Source organism: Peromyscus maniculatus, chromosome 20 (genome assembly GCF_049852395.1).
Source record: "Peromyscus maniculatus bairdii isolate BWxNUB_F1_BW_parent chromosome 20, HU_Pman_BW_mat_3.1, whole genome shotgun sequence".
In the NCBI taxonomy this organism is placed as follows: domain Eukaryota; kingdom Metazoa; phylum Chordata; class Mammalia; order Rodentia; family Cricetidae; genus Peromyscus; species Peromyscus maniculatus.
The window spans coordinates 52,501,105-52,514,313 of NC_134871.1; the positions used below are offsets into that span (position 1 = coordinate 52,501,105).

The 13,209-nt window shown below is 49.0% G+C and overlaps 1 protein-coding gene across 4 annotated transcripts in view; it reads right to left on the reverse strand.

Annotated features, from left to right (window-relative positions):
- A4galt (alpha 1,4-galactosyltransferase (P1PK blood group)) overlaps positions 1–12,784 on the reverse strand; it is a 30,359-nt gene extending 17,575 nt beyond the window's left edge. For 3 of the 4 annotated variants that reach the window (XM_015998792.3, XM_076556435.1, XM_042264801.2), the window contains exon 1: positions 12,678–12,784. The gene's annotated coding sequence lies outside the window, so the exon portion shown is untranslated. Of the gene's footprint in view, positions 1–12,387; positions 12,521–12,677 lie in introns of those variants that run through there. The other variant, XM_076556434.1, reaches the window with a different exon arrangement.
- Between the last annotated feature and the right edge of the window lie 425 nt (positions 12,785–13,209).

A 13,209-nucleotide genomic window follows, 5' to 3' on the forward strand; every position in this document is an offset into this window, starting at 1 on the left:
AGGGCCAGGTGAGACCGGAGAAACCTTCCGGTTACAGCCAGCAGCCCAAGTCCCTGCCCAAGCATTACAGATTTTGACCATACTTGGGCATAAACCCAGCTTGTGGCAGACACATCAGCACCCCCTGCCCACAACCTATATAAGCTCCCTGCTTTAGTTCAGGTGCGTGACTTCTCCTGCCTCGATCTCTGGGGGCTGGAGGACTCACCTGGGAGTTGCTTTGCCCAAATAAACCTGGTCTTTAACTTGTTAAATTCAGCTTGATCTGGCTTACTGCATTGGGAGAGAAACCTATTATTGGGGTATAGAAAACCTATTACCAAGTTCAGTTCCCAGCACCCACATGGGGCAGATCATAACTACCCGAAACTCCAGATTCAGGGGATCCAACTCCCTCTTCTGGCCCCCACAAACGTGTCATAAAACTTCACCAGGTATGGTGCACACACCTTTAATCCCAGCACTCAGAAGGCAGAAGCAGAGGCAGATGGATCTCTGTGAGTTTAAGGCCAGCCTGGTCTACAGGGAGAGCTCCAGGACACCCAGGGCTACACACAGAAATCCTGTCTCAAAAAAAAAAAAACAAACAAAGAAGCAGGAGAAGGAAGGAAGGAAGGAAGGAAGGAAGGAAGGAAGGAAGGAAGGAAGGAAGGAAGGAAGGAAGGAAAGAAGGAAAGAAGGAAGGAAGGAAGGAGCCGTGGTCATAGTGACACATCTCTGAAGTCCCAACACATGGGAAGCTGAAGCAGGACAGGTTGAGACCCTGTACACACACACACACACACACACACACACACACACACACACACACACACACACACACACACACACACCCTACCTGAAGACCAATGCCCAGATGAAGGCAATTATCTATGAAGAGGTGACTAGACCCTGGGGCAGAGGAGATCTTGGAGGAACAACACTGATCCACTTGAGTAACGACAGCAATGATTTCTGACCACACTGCTTAAACCAGAATACAGTCGATGACCAATCAGATCACACCTTGACCAGGACTGTTTCTCTAGACATGCCCCTTGCCTCCTGCCCTAATTCTTCTATCATTTAAACCTGAAGTCCATGCCAGTAAGTGACCCAAGCCCCCTATGCTAATTCCCTGCCGGGTTCCACCCTCCTGAATGCTTAAGGGAAGTTCCTTGTCTGTGTATCCTGAATAATGGGCGTTAACAGCTGAGATGCAAGATTGTAAAACATCAGTAGCAAACTTCTGCCCTCCGGGGTTCTCCCATTGTGCTGTAAGCCTGTATTTAAGACCTCTTTCCTCCTTCAATAAACAACATTTGGCATTAAATAAAAAAAGTTTTTAAAAAAGTGACCCAAGCCAGAACTGGGAGTTACTGGACCTCTTTATTCCTTTTTCCACGTGGTCACATCAAGTAAACCTGGCTTTCTCAACTCTTCTGCTGTGGGATGTTCTGTATGGCAAATGTGTTGCTCTGATTGGTCAATAAATAAAACACTGATTGGCCAGTGGCTAGGCAAGAAGTATAGGCTGGACTAACAGAGAGGAGAAAAGAAAGAACAGGAAGGCAGAAGGAGTCACTGCCAGCTGCCGCCAGGATAAGCAGCATATGAAGATGCCAGTAAGCCACGAGCCACGTGGCAAGGTATAGATTTATGGAAATGGATTAATTTAAGCTATAAGAACAGTTAGCAAGAAGCCTGCCACGGCCATACAGTTTGTAAGCAATATAAGTCTCTGTGTTTACTTGGTTGGGTCTGAGCAGCTGTGGGACTGGCTGGTGACAACGATTTGACTGTGGGCAAGGCAGGAAAACTGTAGCTACACTCTTCCTCTCAATAGTATGCTGGCACAGGCGGCCTTGCTGAGTTTAACAGGACTGCTGTGACCAGAGCCTTGGCTTTTGTCCTAGAAACTATAGTTACTGAGCCGAGAAGATGGCTCAGCAGATGAAAAGTGACTACTGTGCAATCTGATGACCTGAGTTCGAACCCCAGAACCCACAGTGGAAGGAATGGTGTCCTCTGATCTTCACAAGTGTGCTGTGTGCGTCCACTGCCCTGAAAGATGGCAAAACTTTGACACGTCTCCCTAGAACTGATCACAGTATCAGCTAAAATGGGGCAGAGCCATGAGGAGGGTGAGGAGGGCTGACAAGTGACATCTGTCTTTGTCGGAAGGCAGGGTTGGCTACATGCGCCTGTGATCCCAGGACTTTGGAGATGGAGCATGGGATCTGGAGTCCAAAGTCAACCTGAGCTACAGGTCAAGACCCTATATAAAAATCAAACACAGGACCTGGAGAGGTGGTTCAGTTTAGTTAAGAGCACTTGGCTGCTCTTGCAGAGGACCCGGGTTTGATTCCCGGCACCCACACAGTGGCTCAGAACCATCTAGAAATCCAGTCCTAGGATAACTGATGCCTTCTTCTGATCTCCTCAGGAACAGGCATGCATGTGGTTGGTCCACATACGTACTTCAGACAAAATACATAATTTCTTTAAATTAAAAAAATCAGATTAGACAAGAGAAAGAGAGAAGAACCACTAAGACAAAGAAGAAAAAAATCCTTCCTCAATATCAGGACCATGGAACTTTAGTTATTTGTGCTGGCTAGTTGTACGTCAACTTGATACAAACTAAAGTCATCTGAGAGGAGGGGGCCTCAATTAAGAAAATGCTTCTGCAAGCCCAGCACCACTTTGAGATCTTTGGCAGCAGTTAACTCTGCAGCTCACATGACTGAGCCTGTATGATAACAAGTATTCAGAGATGGGTAATGCCTGGGGGGTGCTCACCAACCTAAGACAGAGTGCCTGTGTGGCCTGGGCAGGTGTCTCCATGATGGGTAAGGTGACCTGCTGACGTCCCATGCAACCCAAGTCAGAAGCTCATTTTTTAATAAAAGGGGGACCTGCAGGGCCCTGGCCTCAGTTTTGGGTAACAGTTGCCTTGCTTGCTGACCTTGACCTTGATATCCTCCCTATGCTAATTCCCTCCTGGGTTTCACCCTCCTGAATGCTTAAGGGAAGTTCCTTGTCTGTGTATCCTGCATATGGGTGTTAACAACTTAAATGCAAGATTGTAAAACATCAGTAGTAAACTTCTGCCCTCTGGGATTCTCCCATTGTGCTGTAAGCCTGTATTTAAGACCTCTTCCCTTCTTCAATAAACGGCATTAAAAAAAAAAAAAAAGGAAGGAAAATGCTTCTGTAAGAACAGGCTGTAGGCAGCCCTATAGGACATTTTCTTAACTAGTGATTGATGGGGGAGTGTCCAACCTATTGTGGGTGGAGCCACCCCTGGGCAGGTGGTCCTGGTTCTATAAGAAAGCGGGCTGTGCAAGCTTTTGGTACAAGGCAGTAAGCAATTCCTCCATGGCCTCTGCATCAGCTCCTGCCTCCAGGTTCCTGCCCTGACTTCCCTGGATAATGAAGTACAAGCTCAAAGATGAAATAAACCCTCTCCTCCCAAGATGCTTTCGGTCATGGTGTTTACCACAGCAGTAGAAACCCTTAACTAAGACATTTGTTTTTATTTTGTGTGTGTGAGATGGGGTGGAGAGAGCATGCCTGTGTGGAGATCAGAGGACAGCTTTACTTGGGTTTGAGGACCTGAACTCAGGTTGTCAGTGAAGCTTGTGAAGGGTCCAGGAATAGGAATATAAAAATAAAAAAATAAAATTCTAAAGAAATGAGAGCCTGACAGTCTTCAGCTCTGTCAACAACTAAAGGTTAACTGCTCACAATGGCTCTCTGCTTCACAGCCAGCTCTTCTGTCAACAGCCAGGGTTAACTTTTAACCATCACCCCCTTGCCCCTTATAGCCAATAACTGCTGTGGACCAAAGTTAATTTTTTTTCTTTTTTGGCTTTTTAAGATAGGGTTTCTCTGTGTAGTTTTGGTCCCTGTCCTAGAACTCTCTCTGTAGACCAGGCTGGCCTCGAACTCTCCAAGATCCGCCTGGCTCTGCCTCCCGAGTGCTGGGATTAAAGGCCTGCACCATGCCATCACCGCCCTGCTCCAAAGTTAAATTTTATTAGTTGTTTCTACGTGACTCCTAGTATACATCCCATGCCTGATGCTTAATTTTTACTATAAAAAAGGGGCTCAAAACTGACCCCATAGCCACAGAAACAGAAGCCGGAACTGACTGTGGTCCCAGTCAACTGGGAGCTTTCTTTGACCCCATGTTTTTGTTTTTGTTTTTTGCTTTTTTGGAATAAAGTTTGCTTCTGGTTTAATAGACTCTGGTGGTCTGTACCTTATTATTTGTGCTCCCTGCCACAACCCAATACTCGAATGTCAGGTGCCTCTACCCACTAAGGCAGTGTTCTCAACCTTCCTAATGCTGTGGCACTTTAGTACAGTTCCTCATGTTGGGATGACCCCCCCCAACCATAAAATTAATGTTACTACTTCAATATCTGATACACAATCCCATATGGGGGTCATGACCCACAGGTTGAGAATCGCTGCTCTAAGGCATCTTATGGCTCAGACCAGTTTGGTTTGGTTTGATTTTGTTCTTTTGAGTCAGGGTCTCACTAGGTATCTCTGACTAACTGGTGCTCACTATGTAGACCAGGCTGGCCTGGAACTAAAAAGAGATCCACCTGCTCCTACCTCCCTAGTGCGTATCCCTAGGCTTGACAGGACCACAGCTTTGATATGTTTTTTAGATTTATTAATTTATTTTTTAAAATTTTTATTTCTATTTCATGGGCATGGGTGTTTTGCCTGCATTTATGTCTGTGAAGGTGCTGGATCCTCTGGAACTGGAGTTACAGACAGACAGAGCTGTATGTGAGCTGCCATGTGGGTGCTGGGAATTGAACCTGGGTCCGCTGGAAGAGCAGCAGTGCTCTTAACTGCTGAGCCACCTCTCTGGCCCCAGGTTTATTTTTATTTTATGTGTCCGAGTGTTTTGCCTGTATGTATGTATTTGCACCATGTGCATGCCTCATGTCTGAAGAGGGCACCAGATCCCCTGGAACTGGAGTTACAGACAGTGCTAGGACCTGAACCCAATCCTCTGCAAGAGCAGCCCATGCTCTTAACTGCTGAGCCATCTCTCCGGCCTCTAGGACCACAGTTTTTATAAAGCAGAATTTTTCCCACCCCATCACGTGGCAGGGAAGATTGGAGACATCTGTCTCATGAGTAAACAGGATAAACTCAATTAGCTCTCATTTTTAAAACAGTTTGGCCCCAAATTCATATTTGAACTCACATATCTTTAAGAAGAAAAGGTTTTTAATTAAACGTTACATTATTTATTTACTTGTTTTATTTTGTGTGTGTGTGTGTGTGTGTGTGTGTGTGTGTGTGATGGGGGCAGGGAATGTGTGCCATGGCAAGCATGTGGAGGTCATAGGACAACTCGTGGGAGTCAGTTTTCTCCTCTACCACGTGGATCCCTGGGATTGAACTCAGGTCATCAGGCTTTGTGGCAAATACCTTTACCCACTGAGTCATTTGACCAGCCTAGAAAAAGATTTTTAGGTTATATCCCAGCAAACCCCAACCCTATCTTGTAGTCAAGAGACAAGCTGGCACACATCTGTTAATCCAGCACTAGGGAGGCAGAGGCAGGCAGATCTCCGAGTTAAGCCAGGACTACGAGGAGGAGAAAGAGGAGGAGGAGAGGAAGGAGAAGAAAGGGAATTCTAAGAACATCTATGATCATAAACACTTTATGGTCATAAAGCAATAATAAGTAGAAATTAATTTAGTAATTGAGAAATTAGGGGCTGGAGAGATGACTCAGAGGTTAAGAGCACCAGCTGCTCCTACAGAGGACCTGGGTTCAATCCTCAGCACCCACATGGAAACTCACAAACATCTGTAACTCCAGTTCGAGGGGATCTCTCTTCTGACCTCTGAAGGCACCAGGCACACACATAATATATAATACGCAGACATGCATGCAGGCAAAACACCTGTCCATGTTAAGATAAAAACAAACCATTTTAATTAAGAAATTAAATATAAAAAGAAACCCCAATCAGGTGTGGTGAGGCACACTTTCAATTCCAGTACTCAGGAGGCAAAGGCAGGAGGATCTCTGTAAATTCCAGGTTAGCCTGGTCTACATGATAAGTTCCAGGCTAGCCAGAGCTACACAGTGAGACTGTCTTTAAAGAAAAAAGAAAAAAAAGACAAAATACCATGTGACCAAAACTATAGGATACAGTTACAAGAAAGACCAGAAGATCATCACTACTGGTAACAAAAAGTATAAGATCAAATAATTTAAGTGGTTGTAAAGAAAGTATCAGAAAAAGTACAAAAAAAGAAGGCTGCGGGTGGTAGCTTAGACCTGTGATCCCAGCACTTGGGAGGTGGCAGCAGGAGGAGAGAATTCAAGAACAGATTAAAAGGATAAAATGGCCAATCTAAATGGAATTCGTTTGTGATTTGATATTAGGAACACATTAATGTAATTAACCATATTAATAAATCCAAGGGTCCACAGTGATATTAAAAAACATTCAGGTAAAAACAACCCACATTTATTTTTAGTAAGGGAGAAATCAAGGGATATTTCCTTGAGTTACGTAGACTAACACAAAAGCCAGATCCACACCCAGGGGGATGTGGGATCTCGGGTCCATCCCCTGGGGCTGGGGCTTAACACACGCATACAACTGCCAGCCTGGCTGATCACTATTGTACATACTGCACTCCTGAACGCAGGTTGACAGGAGGAAGAAATTAGAGGAACAAAACAAGAAAAGAAGTCTGGAGAGATGCTTGGCAGTTAGGAGACCTGCTGCTCCTGCAGAGAACCTGAGTTCAGTTCCCAGCGACCAAGCCAGGAGGCTCACAACCATCTGTAACTCAGCTTTGGGGGCTTCAATGCCTCAGGCTGAGGAAGACCTTGAACTCCATATTCCCCTGCCTCCACCTCCTGAGTGGAGCACTACCAGGGCTTCAAGTATGCTAGGCTAGCAATCAGCCAACTGGGCCAAATCCTCAGCCCCCCAGGCTACTTTTCAATGGAGGAGAAAAGCAAATTGAACCATGCAGATAACATCTCACCTAATTAACTAGCAAAACCCCAAACACTGGCTTGCAGAAAGGCTGTAGGCTAAGTAGACATTTTATTTTATTTTATTTTATTTTATTTTATTTTATTTTATTTATTTTTGGTTTTTCGAGACAGGGTTTCTCTGTGTAGCTTTGGAGCCTGTCCTGAAACTCACTCTGTAGCCCAGGCTGGCCTCGAATTCACAGAGATCCGCCTGCCTCTGCCTTCCCAGTGCTGGGATTAAAGGCATGCGTCACCACCGCCTGGCTAAGTAGACATTTTATATGGTATGCATCCCAAACAGTGCTGCTCAGCAGCAGACAGCATTTAGACAGTTACCAAAACTCCAAGACAAGGGCTGCAGTAAGAGCCCTGGCTGCTCTTCCAGAGGACCGGGGTTCAATTCCCAGCACCCACATGGCAGCTCACAACTGTCTGCAACTCCAGTTCCAGGGGATCCGGCACCCTCACACAGACATACATGCAAGCAAAACACCAATGCACAGAAAATAAAAATAAATCAATTAATTGGGAAAAAAAAACAAAAAACAACCTCCAAGGCATGGGCTGGGGAGAAGGTTCAGGCAGTAAGTGCTTGCCCAAGCACCAGGACCTGAGTTCGATCCTCAGAACCCACAGAAAAGGAGCTGAGTGTGGTAGAGTGTGCTTGTAATGGCAGAGCTGCAGAGACAGAGCCGAGGGAGGATCCCCAGGGCTCCCTTGCCAGCTGGTCTGGCCTCCCTGGTGCCTCCAGGTCAGTGCTTGTCTCAACAACACAAAGCAAGGGGGTCAACTCCTGAGGAGACACTGGAGGGTGTGACCTCCGCGTCACATACACAGATACACACAAATCTCTGTCGTGACTAACCTGCTCCGGGGATTTGTCCTACAGAAAGGCAACATCTGTGCAAGGTCTTAGGTCACGGATTTGTTTACAATCAGAAAAGATTAGAAAAACCCAAGGTCCTTCTTAAGGGGACCGACTCTGGACAGTCAGTCACTCCCTGAAGCAGCCCAGGACCACCGCAGGACCACACTGTGTGTGTGCCTGTACAGTCTCTGAATAGTGAGTGAATTACTTGTCGTCTTTCCTTCAGGATCCAATGCAGTAACTAAGTCAGGTTACTAATGCTGCTTGTAAATTATTGACTCCCATCCAAAGACAAAAACCACGCCTGTTCAAAACTCTTTTTGAGACAAGGTTTCACTGCATGTACCCTGGCTGGCCTGGAACTCACAGAGATCCCCCTACCTCTGCCTCCCCAGTGCCGGGATTTAAGGATTAAGTCACACCTGTAACTACCATAATCCACCTCACCACCTGAGGGTGCAAATAAAGACGCATATTTTGGACTTCCTAAGAACACCTTCCCTGTTCCTCCCAGGGTCACACCTGTCCTGTCCTGGAATTGCTGTTGGCTTCCTTGGGACAGGGTGAGGGCACCCTCTGATGTCCCATGAAAGGCACAGTAAAGCCCCATGAACCTGGGGCTCCGGGACCTTCACAGAGCCCCACCCATCCAGGGTGGCTGTGTGTGTGTGTGTGTGTGTGTGTGTGTGTGTGTGTGTGTGTGTGTGTGTGTGTGTGTGTAACGAGAATTGCTAAACAGTCTTAGTAAAAAACCCAGAGCCGGATATTGGGGCGAAAGCTGAAAGATCAGAGAAACAGAACAAGCCAGCCACGATCTTACCTCTCTACAAAATCCTTAGCCTCAAGATCAAGACTTCCTGTTTCCTCACGCCTTATATACCTTTCTGTGTACAGACATCACTTCCTGGGATTAAAGGTGTATATGCTTCTCAAGCAAAGGCATGAGATCTCAAGTGCTGGGATTAAAGGCGTGTGCCACCACCCCTGGCTCTGTTCCCAGTGTGGTCTTGAACTCACAGAGATCTGGATGGAGATGGATCTCTTCTTCCTGAATGCTAGGATTAAAGGTGCGTGCCACCACTGCCTGACCTCTATGTTTAATATAGTAGCTGGCTTTGTCCTCTAATCCTCAGGCAAGCTTTATTGGGGTACACAATATATCATTATATAGGTGTGTGTGTGTGTGTGTGTGTAAGGGTGGGTTATCTCAGTTGCAGAGTACATCCTGAGCACCCATGACTGAAAATGAGGACGTGATCAATCCTAGGTCTGGTTGAGGAGAAGGTTTTTATTGCAGATATGAGAAAGTACAGCCAGAGGCATCTGGAAGAGTCAAGACAGAACCGGGCCATGAGAGAAGGGAGGTAAAGGAGAGGTGGGTAGAGAGGCCAAGGACCAAGACAGAGGCCAAGGACCAAGAGAAGAGAAGAACCAAGAGAAGGCATGGATGGAATGACAGGTTTATATAGGGCCGAGGAGCTGGGCTAGAAAGGTTTAGGGTAGGTAGCGGGTGGGGTGGGTCGAGACCTTTCAACCTAAATTAGTAAAGCACTGATTTGGGTCCATTTGAAAGTTTCCACACTGGCTGGGCATGGTGGCCCAGGCTTCCTGTCTGCCAGCTTCCATCAGCAGGTGTAGCCTCAGAGGCTGTGCTGTCAGAGCTGGGGGAGAACCCCGGGCCCAGGGGAGAGGTGCAGGTTCAAGGGTGTGCAGACTCCGGAACAGAAAGAAAGGCCATTCTCCCAGTCCTGCAGGTAGGGCTCTCTACCCAGAAGGAAATGAAGGTCCCCAGGGAGAGACCGGGGGACACTCACTCACACTGGAGCTGCTGGGCTCCACTTCTTGAAATCTACCAGACACAAAGCCCCACAAGGGAAGCCGCCACCTGCGAGGATTTCTCCATCTCTGGAGTGTGTCAATGGGGGACATCAACAGCTGCTATCTCACATGAGGACTCTAGAGGTCCCAGACTCAAACAGCCAGTCCAACCCTAGGGAGCCCCAGACAGTCTTCATCTGGGGTGCAGAAGGCTTGCCCTCCCTGAGGAGTCTCATCTCCCCCGAAAGGGGCTCAAAGCCAGTTCAAAGAGGGCTCTCCCAGTCCCTTTCTCCCAACGCACTCACGCATGCACACACACACACACACACACACACACACACACACACACACAGCAAAAATTAAAATTAAAAACCTGTTCCTCATGGGAGGAGGGGTCGAGCCCAGTTGCTAGACTGCTAGGTTTCATGAAGCCCTAGGTTTGATCTCCAACACCCCATAAAACTGGGCACCGTGACCTTTAGTTCCAGCATTCGGGGAAGCAGGAGAATTGGAGATTTGAGGGCAGCCTTAACGCTACGTAGCATGTATGTGCTACTTGAGATTCTACTCAAACCAAAAAAAACCTAAACAAACAAAAACATAAAACTCAACTCCTGGGACTGGGGTATAGATCAGCAGTTAAGAGGACTTGTTGCTCTTTCAGAGGACCCAGGTTCAATTCCCAGGAACCACACGGTGATGACTCTCCAGTTCCGGGGGATCAGACACCCTTTTTGACCCCCAAGGACACCAGGTACCAGTGGGGTACACATACATACAAGCAAAATGCTCATACACAGAAAGTCAAATAAATAAATCTAAACCCAAACCACCACCACCACCACAAACAAAAACCCACCTCAGCTCTTTAAATATTTACATATAGCAGCAGTAGAAAGCTAAATTACAATAGAGGAGAAACTTTTGCGGAAGACAAGGAGCAAACTCCTCACTGAAGAGCTCACACCCGTTGATAAGCAGCACACAAACCCTTAGCTGTTCCACGTTTCTCCTGTTTGGCTCTGTGGTTTTATTTCTAGGGAAAATGGAGATACACCCCCAGCCTGAGGAAGAATGCCGAGGCTCAGAGCTTCAGGAGAGCCTGCTGTGACACATTCTCACACACTGACCAGCTAATTCTTTTCCAGGAAAATCCAGCAAGTTCTACATGTATGCATTTATTAAAATGTAACAGTATCTAAGTGGGAGGGGGTGGCAGAGGCCTTTAATTCTAGTACTTCCAAGACAGAGGCAGGCAGATCTCCGAGTTGGAGGCCAGCCTGGTCTCCACAGAGTTCTGGGGCAGCCAGGGCTACACAGTGAGACCCTGTCTCAAAACAAAACGAAAAGTAACAGCGGCTAAAAGAAGCAAATACATCACAAAACAAAACCACGGGCACTTTGAAGTGGCTCAGTCACTAACGGTGCTGCTTAGGTTCATTGACGGTCTGGACTGCCCCCTTTTCCATCAGCACCAAGACCAGGCTGATTTGGGCTGATGTGGTAAGTCACAGTCACCTCTAGAGTTTCAACCAACCCTGCCCACACCCTGGGACGTTCATCACTCCTCCTACCAGGGCACAATCTCATACTGAAACTAATTCCATCAAACTAGACAGCTGCAGGGCCCTCATTGTTGGAAGAAAACAAAGCAAACTCTTGACAGAATCTCCAAGTAGGTCCCCTCATACTGAGCAGTCCGGTCAGGGACCAGCATCTGAGGGTTGGAGAACCGTTTTCAAAAACAAACAAACAAACCAACAACACGAAACCAGGAGACCAGGACTCCCTTCTCCTCCTCCTAGTTCCTGTAGATTTGGGTCTTTGATTTGAGGACTTTCCTTTGTGGGCTTTCTGTTTAAGAAGTGCATGGTAAGTGGGTTTAGGGACCCGTGGAAGGTCAGAAGCTGGGGTGATTGTGGGTGCAGTTGCTGTTGCTGGGGGGGGGGCAGCCCTGCTCTATCAGATTCTCCATTCTTTGGGAGGAGAGAGCAGAAAGGTCAGAGCTGTGTTGAGGGAGAGGCTGGGGGCGGGCACTTCGGAGCCGGGAGGGGGGAGCGGGGGGGGGGGGAGCCGGGAGGGAGCCCAGAGGGGTTGCAGCAGCTGGTTGGCTGTGCTTGTGAGAGAGTAGAGGGTCCACGGAGTGGAGACTCTTAATCTCTAGCGGGCGAGAGGCTCAGTGGAATCTGTCAAGGAGATGAGAACTTCTAGCCCCAGATGACATGCGGGGAAACTGAAGGCAATGGTGCTCGCCCTAACAGGGAAGAGGCGTGCAGAGGATAAATCTCCCAGCCGCAGCCTCTTCTAAGCCCTTCAGGCTTCCAATCCCACCTCAATTGTTCTCATCTGGAGAAGCGGAGAGGCGGGAGCGTGCTGATCCTGAGACCCAGCGCTGGGACCAGCGGCTCCACGCCGCCTTTCCTTGCTCTCCAGCCCTTTCCCAGGCTACCCCTTCCGCCCGAAGACCCTTCCCCCCTGCGGCGGGTCCGAAGCTGGAGCATCGGAAAGGTCAGCGCCAACTCCCGGCCCGCAGTCCTCCCAGCAGGGCACGGTGATCCAGTCCTCTCCCGGACGCGCCCCGCCGCGGCCTCCCAGGTCTCCTGCGCACCCAAGGTCGCCCAGCAGCGCTTTGGCATCTGGGCTTCGGATCCCCAGTTGTCCCCCCTTCCCCCGTGAACCTCACCCACCAAGGGCCACCGGGGCTACGAGGTGAATCTCGAAACCCTAGCCAGCCCAGACGAGCCCGCAGCGCGCTTAACTTCGGGGGGCAGCTCGGGTACCGGCGGCGATCGAGGGACCACAGCGCGGAAATGGTGCGCGGACAATTGTCACCTGTGGAACAGGTGGCCAGGTGGGGACCCGGGCTTCTAGGGTCTCGAAGCTCACCCCCTCCCTGCGCCAGGCCTAGACCAGGGGAGTCCTAGTTCCCAAGGAGGACCCCCGCCCGCTGCCTTGCCCCCAAACCCCAAGTACCTCCGGCTCCCGCGGCGGCGGGCAGCTACTGCTGGCCTGGAGGGTGGCGGCGTGAGCCCAGCGGACAGGAGCGCCGCCCCTCCACCCTGGGCGGGGTCAGCCCGCCCTGCCCCGCGGGTCCCTCTCGGCCTGCGGGGTGCCCGCCCAACCCTTTGGCCTACGGGGAGCCGAGGAGGGCGGGGGAGGGGGAGACACAGACCACAACCAGAGTCATCGCTAGCCGGTAACCAACAGGTGTGAACCGCCTTCTCAGCCTCCGGGCCACCTACACTACGAGGGTTTTCTCTCCAGCCCACCCCGCCCCCGAACTTCTAGCGATCCTCCTGCCTCATTCTTCCAAGCTCAGGGAAGACAGGTTTGAATCCCCAACTCCTGGCTCCGTTTTCTCATTTTATTTTATTTTTATTTTATGTGCATTGGTGTTTTGCCTGTGTGTGCGGCTGTCAGATTCCCTGGAACTGGAGTTACAGACAGTTGTGAGCTGCCATGTGGCTGCTGGGAATTGAACCCAGGTCTTCTGGAAGAGCAGCCA